Source organism: Lytechinus pictus, chromosome 8 (assembly GCF_037042905.1).
Source record: "Lytechinus pictus isolate F3 Inbred chromosome 8, Lp3.0, whole genome shotgun sequence".
In the NCBI taxonomy this organism is placed as follows: Eukaryota; Metazoa; Echinodermata; class Echinoidea; order Temnopleuroida; family Toxopneustidae; genus Lytechinus; species Lytechinus pictus.
The window spans coordinates 30,960,354-30,976,691 of NC_087252.1; positions in this window are offsets into that span (position 1 = coordinate 30,960,354).

The following is a 16,338-nucleotide window of genomic DNA, read 5'->3' on the forward strand; positions in this document are numbered from 1 at the left end:
ATATGTTCGAACTAGGGGAACGCCGAAATGATGATCGAACTAGGGGCGCCAAATTTATGACCGAACTAGGGAGGGGCTGAATTGATGTTGAAGCTAGGGGGGGGGGCTGAATTGATGTTCGATCTAGACGGGCGCCGAATTGATGTTCGAACTAGGGAAGCGCCTTATTAATGCTCAAACTAGTGGGTGCAAAATTCATGATCGAACTAGGGGGCGTCAAAACGATGTTCGCAATATGGAGCCGCAGCGCCAAATTGATGTTCAAACTAAGGGGTGCCGAATTAATGTTCGGACTAGAGGAGCGCTGAAATTGATTTTCGAACTTGGGGGAGTCAAAATGATGTTCGAACTAGGGGGAGGGGGGCGCTTTAAATTATGTTTGCACTAGCGGAGCGCCCGATTGATTTGTGAACTAGGGGGGGGGGGCAAATTTATGATCGAACAAGGGAACCGCCGAACCAGGGAGGCAGCGAACAAATGTTCTATCTAGGGTAGCACCGAGATTGATAATCGAAATGAGGGGTGCCAAATTGATGTTTGAACTAGGGGGGGGGGGGCAAAATTGTTCGTATTTTCTGGATTTATCTACATACAAGTCCCGTATAGGATAAATAAATGAATAAATAGATAAGTAAATATATAAATGAATAAATAAACAAATAAATAAATAAACAAACAAAAACTGAATAAAAGTATGTATGTGGTTGAATAAAAACATCCCGTTTTCACAAAAAAAGGAATATGCTTTTGATTCATGTCCTTTTAGCAAGATAGGTATCCTGTTTAGGGTCACAAGAAATGCTTGAATTAAAACTCAGCTCGCCATACGCGTTTTCATCAAAAAAAAAGAAAGAAAGAGGCAAAAGAAGGAAGGAAGAGAAGAAAAAAGGGAGAGAGGGGAAGAGGGGTAAAGAAAACAAAAAAGAAAAGAGTAGAAGAGGGGGAAGAAGGGAAGAAAAGAGAGAGAGGGGGAGATGAAGAAAGGGTAGAAAAAAAAGAAAAGGGGAATAAATGAGAAAAAAGAGAAAGAAAGAAGGGGAAAAAAAAATAGAAAGAGAAAGAAAAAAGGGGGAGAAAGGGAAAAGGGAGGGAAAGCGAGAGAGGGAGAGAGAGGGAGTGAAGAAAATAACTAATAAATGAGCGGAAGCACATATTTGATGTCGACTGGGGTGCCGATTTGATGTTCGAATCAGCCAATTCACGGTTAGCTCATGATCAACTTTTCTCAAATGACCTTTGTTATTTTACATGAAATAAGCACTATCATTTTCAAGTGTAGATGTTGTGTAAGCTTTACTGGTAGAGTATTCAAATTCTAAGAACAAAAGGCATTGTATAGACCAGGGGTGGTATTCTGAAAACGCTCTTATCTTTGTCTTATCTTTTATCTTATCTCATTGAGATAAGAAGACGCTAAAATCATTGCAAATCGGTATTCTGAAAATCTTCTTAACGCGTTCTTATCTTTGTAAGGACTGCCTCCTTTTTATCTTCAACACGCCCATTTTTAGGATATTACCAATCAAAATGCGCTTTATATTGACAGTTTAACCAATAGAAGCGTTTCTTATGTCAAGAGAATACCATGGGCGCTGTGCGTACACTGTTTCTGGCGCATTGCGCGAAATAGGCATTTTATACGCAATGACTGATTATTATTTCGAGACACGTTCACAAAATAAAGAAAGAAAGTAAAGAAAAAAAGTAAATAAAGCAGGTACGAATAAAGAATAAAATATGAAAAAAGAAAGTAAGTAGACAGAAAGGTGTCAGAATGAAGCAGAAATAAAAAAAAAAAAGATGAAAGGAACAAAGCAGAAAATAATGAAAGAAATAAAGAGTAAACGAAAGGAAGCAAGCAAAAAGGACTTAAAAATACAACAACCAAAAATAGATAAAATAAGGAAAAAAAATTGAACGATTGTCAATGATAAAGTGAGGAAGAAAAAATAAAGAAAGAAAAGAAAGACTGAAACTTAAAGGAAAAAAGTAAAAGGACAAAATAAAAAAGATTAAAAAAGGATAAAATGAAGTAATGAAGAAGCGAAAAAGAAAAAGTTTGAAAAAAAGACAGTGTGAAAGAAAGAGAAAACGAAATAATGAAAAAATTTAAAAAGTGAAGGAAGAGAGGAAAAGGAAAATGAAACAAAGAAATACAGATGAGAGAGAAAAAATGAAAGGAAATTAAAGCAAAAAAAAAGATTACATAAAGATAAAGAGAAAGAAACTTAAGGTAAATTCAAAGAAAGAAAAGGAACGAAAAGGGAAAATAAAAAGTCAGGAAAAGTGAAGAATGAATAAAAAAAGAAAACGAAAAAACATTAATCGAAAGAATAAAGAAAAATATTTTTTTTAATTGATAGAAGAAAGACACAGAGAGGAAAGTAAATAAAGAGAGTAAATAAAGAATGAACGAAAAAAGAATGAGCGAAATAAAGAATAAAACACAAGAAAGAAAGTAAATAAGACACAAGAGTGTCAGGAAGCAGAAATTGGGGGAAAAATGAAAGAAAGAACAAACGAATGAACGAAAAAAGAAAAAAAAAAGAACCCAAAAAGAAAAAGAAAAAAAGAAAAGAAAAAAAAATAAGGGGAAAAATAATATTAAGGGAAGGAAGAAAGAAAGAAAAAGGGGAAAAAACGAAAAGCACATATAAAGACGAAAGAATGAAAGAAATAAATAAGGAAGAAATAAAAAGATTACAAAAATGTGACGGAAAAAAGAAAAACAAAAAGAAAAGGAAAGGAAGAGAGAAAGGGGAAAGAATAAAAGCAGAAATAAAGACTTATTCAAGAAAAGAAAGAAAGGAATAAAATGAAAAGGGAAAATAGAAAAGGAAGAAAGATGAAGAATAAATGAAATAAAACAAAAGAAAAGTAAATAGATTAAAAGATTCAAAATAATAAAACAAAAAAATATAAATGAAGAATGAACTTAAAGAAAGGAAGAAAGACAGACACATAGAGAGGAAGAAAGACAGACAGATATACAGAAAGAAAAAGAAAAAATAAAGAAAGAAAGAAAGAAAAAAGGGATAGAAAAAAGAGACGGGAAAATAAAGGGTGAATGAAAGAAAGGATGGGAGGAATACTTGTTAGTACTTGTTACTACTAGTGGCCATCGATTTTAAGCAAGAAAAAACAATATATTATGTTATGGTTCATGATTACTATTAACATTTTATTATTTTAGGGGAGGCTGTGAAGTATATTGTCTGTAGATAGATTAAAGGTACTATTAAAAGCTTTCTGTTTTATTAACATTTCATAGATCTTTACCATTTTTACTACATGCAGGGATGCTGTTCGCACATGACGTCACAAATCAATTGTTTGTAACGTCCGCAATTAAAGGTATAAAGTGCTAATGGTCCTGCCATAAAGATATGTAGCCTATTTAAGTCAAATCTGTGAAGAATTGACAACCCAACACCACCTATACTTTTGAGTAGTTATTTCCTCACATTTTCATTATTAATTTCAGCTGGCCTCTGGGCACCTCGAAATTCCCAGTCTGCCCCACCGGGACAAACACAGTAAGTTGCATTTCAGAACAATAAGAAGTCCTGAATATTTCTGAAGCTCTTGAAGTACTTCGTATATTTTTCTGAAAGAATGCTTCCTTATAAAAATTATATCGATAAAATGAATAGAAGACGCTTAATGCATAGGTGAAAGAAGGGAGCAAAGAAGAACGGGAATTTCAGAAGAAAGCTCGAAAGGGAGACGAGGGGACAATGATAAAAGATAAACACTGTTCAAATGATGAGGACGATTTTGCTGATGAGAACGACATCGCGAATGATAACGGAGATGATATGATTAACCTTATGATTATCACGTTCATTTCTCGACCCATTAGAGGCGCTTCTCCGATGACCAGTAGTAATACCCAATTCCATTTTGGTCTGCGAATTAAAGTCTGCGCATTTTCAAACATGTTTCAAACAACCTTTAGGTTTGAAAAAAAATAAACGAAAATTCGATCAGTTGGCTTAGGAATATTTTGTCTCTAACCCAGCCATGTTATCCTTAAACCATTGCTATTTTTAAACCATGTTAATTTTTAAACAACTTTCTATATGTTTACGTTTATCTTAATCAGCTTCTCTCTTCAATATAAGTCTGCTACGATATACTTAATTATTATACACTCTATATGCAGAAGAGCGAATCCAGTCCCTAATTCCACTCATTTCAGAATAAGAAAATGTCAAAAAATACTCACTGTTCACTCCAGAAGAAGCTATAATCCACTCTCAAAATATTAAAATCGGTCACTCCGAAAAGACTAGTCCCTCGTCTCACTTTGAGAGGAGTGCAATTACGGACCGGATTAGTTTTTTTTTTGTATTTAAAGTGTTTAGTTTTACGTTCTCATTTTTTGATTTTTGTTCAGGGAAGGCCCTATCCTATATGTGACCGAAAGTCAGATCATGTACATCGCCAGGAATCTGTTAGGTGACTTTTATTCTCCGTTCGCCAGTGCACTAGGCTTCTCGTATGCCGAGTATGAAAACATCAAACGGAAACATCTGAACGACATAAAGGAAGCAACCTTAGACATATTGAACCAATGGAAAAGGAACACAGGTGGTTTGCGGATAGCTTTAGAGGCCGCTCTTAACGAGGCAGAATGTGCACGCTTAGCATATACATATAAAGACGCATAAACCCGATCAGTTCCCCGGTAGAACCCCAACATATTTATGCATTTTTTCGTTTGTGGGGGCTTAAAGTTGTAGTATAGGGTGTCTACTTCAAGAGTCCGACGGATGCCACCTGGGCACCCATGGGCATTTTTTTTATTGACGTCATAAGCCACCCCCACTTTTTCACTTAAATATGACTTCCACTTTTTTACGGAATAAACATAACATGTTTAGTATTAAATAAGAGCTAAAGAAAAATTAAATGCAAATAAATGGATCACTGGGGATTTAAATCACGCATGCGTCAGTTAAAAGTCATTTAAGGTCATTAAGGTAAAACTGCATTACAAATGTAAATGCAATCAATTTATTTGCATTTTATTTTTCATTTACCTATAATTTGATACAAAACATGATATGTTTATACCTTAAAATATGAAAGTCATATTTGACATTCATGTGAAAAGGGGGCTTGGCCTAAGACGTCAATAAAAAAAATGCCCAAGGATGCCAAGGAAGCACCCGTTGGATTCTTGAAGGAGACACCCCATACAACTTCCATAAAAAATCGCATACATACCAAGCTTGACGGTCATACAATACTTTTGATCATATTTACCCGACTCTATCATAAACCTATTCCAACACAAACATCACGCTGCAGCATATAGGCCTATGGAATCAAGCACAGACCAAATAGTCGAAGGAGCAAATGTCGTCTAACTGTCACCAACTAGATCAGCTCTTCAGGGACTAACATGATAACAACCCTCACGAAACTGCTGTCCCAGCCTACGTTTGATGTATAAAAAAGTGTAACTATTTGTCTTTCAAGCGGCATGGTTACTGAAAAACAACTACAACAACAAAATGCTAGATTATTTACAGGATTTAGAGAATTCAGCTAGCCACGCCACAACTGATACCTTGTCTAATATAATGTGATTTTCATTTTATTCTCTTTCTACGGTAAAAAAAGAGGAGGGAATGATTCTTAAATACAATGCGAGTCAGAAAAAATGTTAAACTTTTTAAATAAAGTTTTTTTTTAAAGAGAATGTGGGATTCAGAGAGAATTTCTAGCATTTATGGATAAAGTTTTGTTTTGTTTTGTTTGAATTAGGGGGCGCTAAATGTATGATCGAACTAGGGGGGAGCCGCCGCATTGATGTTCAAACCAGGGAGGCGGCGAATATATGTTCGAACTAGGGGAACGCCGAATTGATGATCGAACTAGGGGCGCCAAATTTATGATCGAACTAGGGAGGGGCTGAATTGATGTTGAATCTAGGGGGGGGCTGAATTGATGTTCGATCTAGACGGGCGCCGAATTGATGTTCGAACTAGGGAAGCGCCTTATTAATGCTCAAACTAGTGGGTGCAAAATTCATGATCGAACTAGGGGGCGTCAAAATGATGTTCGCAATATGGAGCCGCAGCGCCAAATTGATGTTCAAACTAAGGGGTGCCGAATTAATGTTCGGACTAGAGGAGCGCCGAAATTGATTTTCGAACTTGGGGGAGTCAAAATGATGTTCGAACTAGGGGGAGGGGGGCGCTTTAAATTATGTTCGCACTAGCGGAGCGCCCGATTGATTTGTGAACTAGGGGGGGGGGGCAAATTTATGATCGAACAAGGGAACCGCCGAACCAGGGAGGCAGCGAACAAATGTTCTATCTAGGGTAGCACCGAGATTGATAATCGAAATGAGGGGTGCCAAATTGAGGGGGGGGGGGCAAAATTGTTCGTATTTTCTGGATTTATCTACATACAAGTCCCGTATAGGATAAATAAATGAATAAATAGATAAGTAAATATATAAATGAATAAATAAACAAATAAATAAATAAACAAACAAAAACTGAATAAAAGTATGTATGTGGCTGAATGAAAACATCCCGTTTTCACAAAAAAAGGAATATGCTTTTGATTCATGTCCTTTTAGCAAGATAGGTATCCTGTTTAGGGTCACAAGAAATGCTTGAATTAAAACTCAGCTCGCCATACGCGTTTTTATCCAAAAAAAGGAAAGAAAGAGGCAAAAGAAGGAAGGAAGAGAAGAAAAAGGGAGAGAGGGGAAGAGGGGTAAAGAAAACAAAAAAGAAAAGAGTAGAAGAGGGGGAAGAAGGGAAGAAAGGAGAGAGAGGGGGAGATGAAGAAAGGGTAGAAAAAAAAGAAAAGGGGAATAAATGAGAAAAAAGAGAAAGAAAGAAGGGGAAAAAGAAGAATAGAAAGAGAAAGAAAAAAGGGGGAGAAAGGGAAAGGGAGGGAAAGCGAGAGAGGGAGAGAGAGGGAGTGAAGAAAATATCTAATAAATGAGCGGAAGCACCTATTTGATGTCGACTGGGGTGCCGATTTGATGTTCGAATCAGCCAATTCACGGTTAGCTCATGATCAACTTTTCTCAAATGACCTTTGTTATTTTTCATGAAGATAAGCACTATCATTTTCAAGTGTAGATGTTGTGTAAGCTTTACCGGTAGAGTATTCAAATTCTAAGAACAAAAGGCATTGTATAGACCAGGGGTGGTATTCTGAAAACGTTCTTATCTTTGTCCTATCTTTTATCTTATCTCATTGAGATAAGAAGACGCTAAAATCATTGCAAATCGGTATTCTGAAAATCTTCTTAACGCGTTCTTATCTTTGTAAGGACTGCCTCCTTCTTATCTTCAACACGCCCATTTTTAGGATATTACCAATCAAAATGCGCTTTATATTGACAGTTTAACCAATAGAAGCGTTTCTTATGTCAAGAGAATACCATGGGCGCTGTGCGTACACTGTTTCTGGTGCATTGCGCGAAATAGGCATTTTATACGCAATGACTGATTATTATTTCGAGACACGTTCACAAAATAAAGAAAGAAAGTAAAGAAAAAAAAGTAAATAAAGCAGGTACGAATAAAGAAAAAAATATGAAGAAAGAAAGTAAGTAGACAGAAAGGTGTCAGAATGAAGCAGAAATTAAAAAAAAAAGATGAAAGGAACAAAGCTGAAAATAATGAAAGAAATAAAGAGTAAACGAAAGGAAGCAAGCAAAAAGGACTTAAAAATACAACAACAACAAATAAATAAAATAAGGAAAAAAAATTGAACGATTATCAATGATAAAGTGAGGAAGAAAAAATAAAGAAAGAAAAGAAAGACTGAAACTTAAAGGAAAAAAGTAAAAGGACAAAATAAAAAAGATTAAAAAAGGATAAAATGAAGTAATGAAGAAGCGAAAAAGAAAAAAGTTTGAAAAAAAGACAGTGTGAAAGAAAGAGAAAACGAAATAATGAAAAAATGTAAAAAGTGAAGGAAGAGAGGAAAAGGAAAATGAAACAAAGAAATACAGATGAGAGAGAAAAAATGAAAGGAAAATTAAAGCAAAAAAAAAATACATAAAGATAAAGAGAAAGAAACTTAAGGTAAATTCAAAGAAAGAAAAGGAACGAAAAGGGAAAATAAAAAGTCAGGAAAAGTGAAGAATGAATAAAAGAAGAAAACGAAAAAACATTAATGGAAAGAATAAAGAAAAAAAAAATTTTTAATTGATAGAAGAAAGACACAGAGAGGAAAGTAAATAAAGAGAGTAAATAAAGAATGAACGAAAAAAGAATGAGCGAAATAAAGAATAAAACACAAGAAAGAAAGTAAATAAGACACAAGAGTGTCAGGAAGCAGAAATTGGGGGAAAAATGAAAGAAAGAACAAACGAATGAACGAAAAAAGAAAAAAAAGAACCCAAAAAGAAAAAGAAAAAAAAAAAATAATAAAAATAAGGGGAAAAATAATATTAAGGGAAGGAAGAAAGAAAGAAAAAGGGGAAAAAACGAAAAGCACATATAAAGACGAAAGAATGAAAGAAATAAATAAGGAAGAAATAAAAAGATTACAAAAATGTGACGGAAAAAAGAAAAACAAAAAGAAAAGGAAAGGAAGAGAGAAAGGGGAAAGAATAAAAGCAGAAATAAAGACTTATTCAAGAAAAGAAAGAAAGGAATAATATGAAAAGGGAAAATAAAAAAGGAAGAAAGATGAAGAATAAATGAAACAAAACAAAAGAAAAGTAAATAGATTAAAAGATTCAAAATAATAAAACAAAAAAAATATAAATGAAGAATGAAGAATGAACTTAAAAAAAAGAAGAAAGACAGACACATAGAAAGGAAGAAAGACAGACAGATAGAAAAAAAGAAAAAGAAAAAATAAATAAAGAAAGAAAGAAAAAAGGGATAGAAAAAAAGAGACGGGAAAATAAAGGGTGAATGAAAGAAAGGATGGGAGGAATACTTGTTAGTACTTGTTACTACTAGTGGCCATCGATTTTAAGCAAGAAAGAACGCGGACATCGTGAGATGTGATAACCCTCTAGCTATCTTAAATATTATCATAAATATCGTGAAAGATAAGAAAGAGAAAAGATAAGAACGTTTTCAGAATACAACTTATCTTCATTTTGTTATTATCTTTTTGCGCGCTTTTGTATTATATGCGCGAGTTATACATTTACGCGCTCAGCATAGGATGTTTAGCAAGATAAGAAAAAGATAGGAACAAAAGATAAGAAAAAGATAAGAACGTTTTCAGAATACCAATTTGAGATCGTGACGTAGATAAGAACAAAATTAAGATAAGAACGTTTTCAGAATACCACCCCAGGTGACTAAAACAGTACATCAGGGATACAGTTTGGAAATCTGTTTTATTGCCTGTCTTTGGCACATTTGACTATTGTTTAGGCTACTGTCCAATACCAGTGATTATGAAGGTTCTATTTATTACTCTTCAGCTTGGATGTGATAAAATGAATATTTTGAAAGGAATACATGAATAATCATCAAATGCCTATGTCAGTGAATTTGAAAACCTCCTTCATGGTTCATCTCAAATAACCCTTTTCTGCTCGTGCGCAGTTTACAACCGTGAACAGGCTTATTAGGGGCGCTAAATTGATGTTCGAACTAGCAGGGGGCGCCAAATTGATGTTTAAACTAATAATAATAATACTAATAATAGGTATTTATATAGCGCCATCTATCTAGAAACATTATATTTCGAGGCGCATTGTTTATTATTATTATTACCCCAGCTTTAGCTCGAGCTGCCTTTCAACGCTCAGTGCATTTAAGGAATTAATCCTGCCGGGTACCCATTCACCTCACCTGGGTTGAGTGCAGCACAATGTGGATAGAATTATTGCTGAAGGAAAATTACGCCATGGCTGGGATTCGAACCCACGACCCTCTGTTTCAAAGTCAGAAGACTAATCCACTGGGCCACAACGCTCCACATAACTAGGGGACGCCAAATTTATGATCAAACTAGGGGGGAACGCAAAATTTATGTTTAAACTAGAGATCGTCGAATCGTTCTTCAGACTAGGGGAGCGCCAAATTGATGTTCGAACCAGGGAGGCGCCGGATAGATGTTCGAACTAGGGGAGCGCAGAAATCGATGTTAGAACTAGGGCCAAAATTACCTTTATGACTCACTTTACCCATGATTGTTATTTTATTATCATTATTATCATTACAATGTCATTTTTATATCAAAATATAAAAAATGGCCTGCTCTTCCGCTCGCCTCATTTATTTAGTTAAGATACCCATCCTTTTTATTGTTAGAAAAAGTGCATAGAAAGACCCACTTTTGGAGTAAAAATCTAAAAATAAAATAGATAAATAAATAAAAAATTCGCACAGATTGTGAATAAGGTATTAAACAGATCAAAAGTGTTCAAAATGTCAGTTTTTTTAGTTGTAAAATTGAAAAAAAAAATAGTAATTTCACGCTTCATTAAATCGTTTGATGAGATACCCAGTGTCTTCATGGTTACAAAAAGTAGGCTTTCTCATCGAACATCAACTTTTCTAGTCGGAAAGTTTGAGCTCACACTTTTGCCCTCGCACTAGTTGTTTAGCTAGATACCTATTCAGCAATGTATTCTACAAGCCTCAATGCTCAAGCTTCATTGATTTCACGAAGAAGCTTCAAGGACGTTCAAAACGTGATAGAATGTTATATAATGAATAACCTTATAATATTATCGCTCTAAGAGGTATTCCAATCATTTGATTGAAGGCTCGGTCGACATATGCACCATCAACACCAACCAACCAATAATGGCGCGAAGTGGATTTGGGCAGATTTTGGTTCTTGTGTACTTATCTCATGCCTTTCACTTAAGTAAGTAAAATGATCGTAATAAATTTGTTGAATTCGAAATGAATGTGTTAATCAGTGACAGGTTGTATAATATTTAATTGGTTACTGTGGATAACTTGGTTCATGTGCATAATCCAACCCCGGGGGGCACTGTTTTTCCAGTAGCCCAAAAGTAAGAAAAGGGGCTTAAAAGATTGTTTAAGTCCTTGTCTTAAGACCACCGCACACCTTACGACTGTTCACGATCCGATTTTGGAACAAATCGCATTTTGCTCATTTTCTGAAAATGTGAATGGAACATATAATTTTATTTGAGGTTAAAATTAATTGAAAGAATACAAATATAACCATTTTGAAAGATTGCAAGCCTCTATATGTTGGAGTAAAGGCCATATTAGTTTCAAATCGTAGCCAATCGTAAGACTGCTATGACGTCATTACGACTAGATATTACATTTGCTTTTATTCTAAGAAGGATGATAGCATAGTCACAGATTTGAACATAGGTATTCGTACGATGATTCAGAATATTACACAGTAAGATATTCCAAGTCTCAATATTAGCATCGAATTCTACTACATTTTATTCTGAAATCGGGTCGCAGACCAATCGTAAGGTGTGCAGTCGCCTTTAAGTATGTATCTTTTTACAAGGGATGAAATATATCATTGGCGTCACCCCATCCCCATACTAATTAGTGGTTATTGCTTTAATTAAGATGTTTCAAATACTCTGTGTTTTAATGTACAGATGTTGCTCAGATAATTTTTGGTGATGAGGAAAACCAAATGATACTGTTTGCTCCCCTGCCGTATCGTGTGAATGAAAGCACCATATTCGACCAGCGAGAATTCAGGCAAATACCTCTTGGGCCTGAAGGATCTACCATAACATCTCTCGACTACAGTCCCGCTAATCGGATGGTTTACTGGGGTTCGGCGTCGAAAATCCTACGTGTATCTTCTATCGAAACGGCACAGCCGCCGAAACCCCGTCTTGTTAAACAGCTCCTAAACAGTAAGAGAAAGTGTATTGATAATTATACTTCATGATTGTACTATTTTGCCATGTTCTTATACCAGGGCCAAGATGCAAAACCATAAGTACATCTCTGATCATCTGAATCTGTTTAAAATGTGTGAATAAATAATAAAATCAATTACAGAAAATCAAAATAATAAAAAGAATGCGGAGACATATTTATGAAGGTTCGCCCGCCCCCTCAAAAAAAAAAGAAAAAAAAACAATAATAATAATAATAATAATGATAAATAAATAAATAAAATAAGGGAAAAATGTGTCTATTGGTATTGGAAAGGTGAATCTATTAACAATTAGATGAATTCGATGATAAATTTTGTTTAATTATTGCGTCATTGGCGGGCAGCTCGCCCTTTATCATGTAAGCATGGTAATCCTGATGTAAAATTCTGGAAATTTCATTTTTTAATTTAAAATGATGTATACAATTATAACTGATGTGTCCTGTTATGTGTTCACCAAGCACATTAAATTACTTTCATCCCATTTTGGCTGGCATTTGGTAGTGCAGCTCGTCTGCAACATCACGGAATTGTCTGATTTTATTTTGTCGGGGTCGGGCAAGCTTCCTAAATGAAGTTGCTGATGGTGTTATATCCACCATGCTTTCATTGGTTTGCAAAACAATTTAGATTACTTGATTTGATTTTTTTTTTATTGGAGTAACATTATAGGAAAACTGAAACTATAAAGCGCATAAACATACCCCCAAAATATATATTTTTAAAATGGGTCCAGGTTTTGTCACATTCTGGTTTGTGCCATTTGATTACTACGGAATTTAAGGTAAAGTTAGAAATTGCTGATTATGTACATCTTAGAAGAATTCTAATCCTATGGCAGTAACAGGTTCAACTTCGAACCTAAAATTGAACCTGAAAATTTCATCAAAATCGGATGTGAAATAAAAAAAGTTATGACATTTTAAAGTTTCGCTTAATTTCACAAAAAAAAGCTACATGCATATCCCGGTCGGTATGTAAATGAGGGAGCTGATGACGTCACTCACTCACTATTTTCTCATTGTCAAGTGAAACAATGATCAATTCCTCCTTGAACATGTAAAATTTGTATTATTTAAGACTATATGATTCAGTCAACAAATCTGTACAAAATTGAATATCGTATAATTCAAACAATAAAAAACAAAATAAATAGTGAGTGAGTTACATCATCGACTGTCTCATTTGTATGTGACTAAATTGTGCCTTTAACTATTTTGTGAAAAATAAGCGAAACTTTAAAATGTCATAACTTTCTTATTTTACATCCGATTTTGATGATTTTTTTACCATTATGCTTGTCTGTTTTTTTCTCTATTGAGTAAAATTAACACTTTTCTGAGGTGATTTTGACCTTTAAGGTACAATTTTGACATTTCGGAAGGATACAACCTAACACTTTTTAAAGGTGCAAATAAGCACTGTTGGGGCGCAATTTTGCACCATATAGATTCTAATTGGTACTTCTCAGAGATGTACAAACCTTAAAAGTACTCCCTGTGGGAATCTGGTCTGCACCTTTAAAGGTGCAAAGTTGAAGACGACCACCGCTCTGGTGAAAGGCGTATCCATGTAATGCATAACATATAAAAATAAGTTTGGAAAATTATAATCAATCATTTCCCTATACGGTTTAAGCTACGATTACCATAGTTAAAGTCGGCGTTTCTGCGCCACTTTTACACACACACACACACATACACACACACATATATATTTATATATATATATATATATATATACATGTATATATATATATATATATATATATATATATATATATATATATATATATATATATATGTGTGTGTGTGTGTGTGTATGTGTGTGTGTGTGTGTATATATATATATATATATATATATATTGTGAGAGAAATGACTGAAGAGAGCAATTGTAAGCGAAGCTTAAATCAATGTTTCCAGAGCTAACTGCCCTTTGGAAAACTGGTGATGCCGAAAAATATATCTGCCGAGAATCGAACCCGGGCCCCCAGCTTTGAACGCCGATGCCTTAACCACAAGACCACGGTGACAGGTTACTGGCTAGGGATCGAGACCCCGATCCGATTGACCGTCAGATAAACAATTTTTTGACACCACCATTCAAATTTCCTTTGTCGGGTGTAGGTGAGTTTGGACAATTTTGAACAATATAATTTTTATGTGTGTGAGGGTGTGTGTCTGTGTGTATGTATGAGCTTGCAAATCAGGTTGCTTAAGATAATTTTTTGATCTGAAAAATGTCACCCTTGAATGCCCCTTTTTAAACACTTTTGCGTAAACAATTCCTCGAATTACAGCCCCTTTTTATTGAATGGTTAAGAGAGAAAGGATTACTCTGCATTGAAGGACGTCTTTTATTCCTTAACATTCCGTAGCATGCGCTCTAAATAGAACGATTGTATGTGCTCAATGAATGAACGTAATATTTATCAATCCCGTTATGATACGATGGACACATTGTGAAGAAATAGATAGCACGAGCATCCCGTCCTGGACGGTTTTGACATTTGGAGTGAAAATTATTTGATAATAACTCCTTAATCATGTTAATGGAGTTAACATCATACCTGGGAATGTACTAAGGTGCCCCAGGACAAGACAAAAATGATAACCTCTTTTAAAATAATTGTAATACGTATAGAATAAAAAAAAATAAACGTTATACGTCTAGATTAAGAAATATATGTATATATATAGAGAGAGAGAGAGAGTGTGTGAAAGACCTATGGTAGGCGTAGTTTAAATCAAGGTTCACCAGAGCTATCTGCCCTTTGGAAATAATTGGTGATAGAATTATTCAAACCTGTTGTACAAGCACATTTTTACACACACACACACACACACACACAAATATATGTATATATACAGTGCGTCCCAGAAAAACGAAACCGAGATTTAGCGATGATTTATCATAACTTAATCACAAATACAATAGACAAATGACCTACCAATGTAAAGCTTAGAATCTCCTCTTTCATCTGATATTACTTAAATTATTCCTCATTCACGCATGAGCGAGCAAAAATAATTTGAAAAAAGGATACCAAAAACTCATTTGGCGGGGGGTATCTGAATTTCAAATAGAAAATCACATGTCTTAAAAGTTCAATATCTGCTCTTTAATTTGATACCTCAATTACAGAAAATGGTCAAGAAATAACAAAGTTCTGGTTATTTGAAATAAGGCTTGAATTTCCATAATTTCATTAAATAAACTGTTTTCACCAGTTTCCCACAGAAGCTATCGCATGGTTAACAAAAGACTTAATGCATGGCTGATCGTAAACAAAACGGAGTGTCGAGTGAGTTTGAACGCTAGCCTGTAAAACCTCTTCATTTTATGAAATTATTGAAATTCAAGCCTTATTTCAAATAACCAGAACTTTGTTATTTCTTGACCATTTTCTGTAATTGAGGTATCAAATTAAAGAGCAGATATTGAACTTTTTTAAAATGTGATTTTCCTTTTGAAAGCCAGATACAACCCGCCAAATGACTTTTTGGTATCCCCTCTTCAAATTGTTTTTGCTCACTCATGCGTGAAGGAGAACTAATCTAAGTAATATCAGATGAAAGAGGAGATTCTAAGCTTTACATTGGTAGGTCATTTGTCTATTTTATTCGTGATCAAGTTATGATAAATCATCGCTGAATCTCGGTTTCGTTTTTTCTGGGACGCACTGTATATATGTATGGGTGATATTGGTCAGTCATTTTACACTTTTAAGTACCTTTTTTAATACTTTGTGCTGTCAGTTTACAGGGGTGAGTCTTTCTGTCAAGTTATGCTGTAAATTTATCTTTGCAACCGAGGTTTTTTTTACATATATAAACTCCTTTAAAAAGTTAGAAAATTTGACTTTGATCGAAAGTCCCTCCTCGGGTTTACTGAATATTAATGTGCAATTGATACCAATTAATAACTAATTTAATTATCTTTAAAATGATAACCTACATTATGATTATGGTTATGGAGGTGCAGTTCCTTGAAATGTGGGGTAAGGTCAAAGTTCAAAAGTTGCAAAATGACACGATATTGGAAGACACTGTTCTCTTTTCCGTGGTGATGAGAGAGTTTCTGAGCGGTTTCTTTTGTTTTCAAGCACATTACATCAACATTATGGAATCAAACACACCTCTGAACAAGCAAACACATAACAAACAAACAAATAACATGCATGGGCATTTCAATGGATTTTCATCTCTATTGTTTTTTCTGTATTGACCCTTCATAAATACTTCAGCTCGTCTTGCAGCTTTTCAATTCAGACCTCATCCAACACCTTTGAATCCTGCTCTTTTCGTGATGGCACGATCATAACAAGCATACTTAAATGATCATTTGAATGATCTCAAGTATGCATTGTGTAAAATTCGGAGTTGGGAGAAACTAATGGCCAAACTCAGATTTCCAAACTCTTTTTGAGGGGTTAACATAAATGATGCATGCTTTATGTAGTGGACGCCATTACGTCCCGACAATCG